Source organism: Pteropus vampyrus, unplaced genomic scaffold (assembly GCF_000151845.1).
Source record: "Pteropus vampyrus isolate Shadow unplaced genomic scaffold, Pvam_2.0 Scaffold191, whole genome shotgun sequence".
In the NCBI taxonomy this organism is placed as follows: Eukaryota; Metazoa; Chordata; class Mammalia; order Chiroptera; family Pteropodidae; genus Pteropus; species Pteropus vampyrus.
The window spans coordinates 814,129-814,460 of NW_011888972.1; the positions used below are offsets into that span (position 1 = coordinate 814,129).

Sequence of the window (332 nt, forward strand, 5' to 3'; positions counted from 1 at the left end):
AACGGGGTTTGCCTCCTCCCAGGACTGCATTAAAAGTACAACCAAATTATGAAAAAACAACTTAGAGAACCGCCTGGATCTAGCTTTTCATGACACATACCTCTGAGGATATAAAGAAATGGCCACCTGGAGACAGGAGAGGCGGCCACAAAGCCTGCTGGTACCACGCCGGGCACCGGGAGGGAGGGCGCGGCTGCAGAGGCTCCCCTGAAGGAGAGGGGTGTCCTATCCCACCCGGGGGCTCCCCAGCCCAGGGTTCCAGCTCCAGGAGAGGAGTTCCCACAAAATCTGACTGTAAAACCAAGTGGGGATTCCGGCAGTAAGGGTGAGAC

At 56.0% G+C, this 332-nt stretch overlaps 1 protein-coding gene across 1 annotated transcript in view; it reads left to right on the top strand.

Moving 5' to 3' along the window:
* PDZD11 (PDZ domain containing 11) overlaps positions 1-332 on the top strand; it is a 4,004-nt gene that overhangs the window by 415 nt on the left and 3,257 nt on the right. The window lies entirely within an intron of this gene.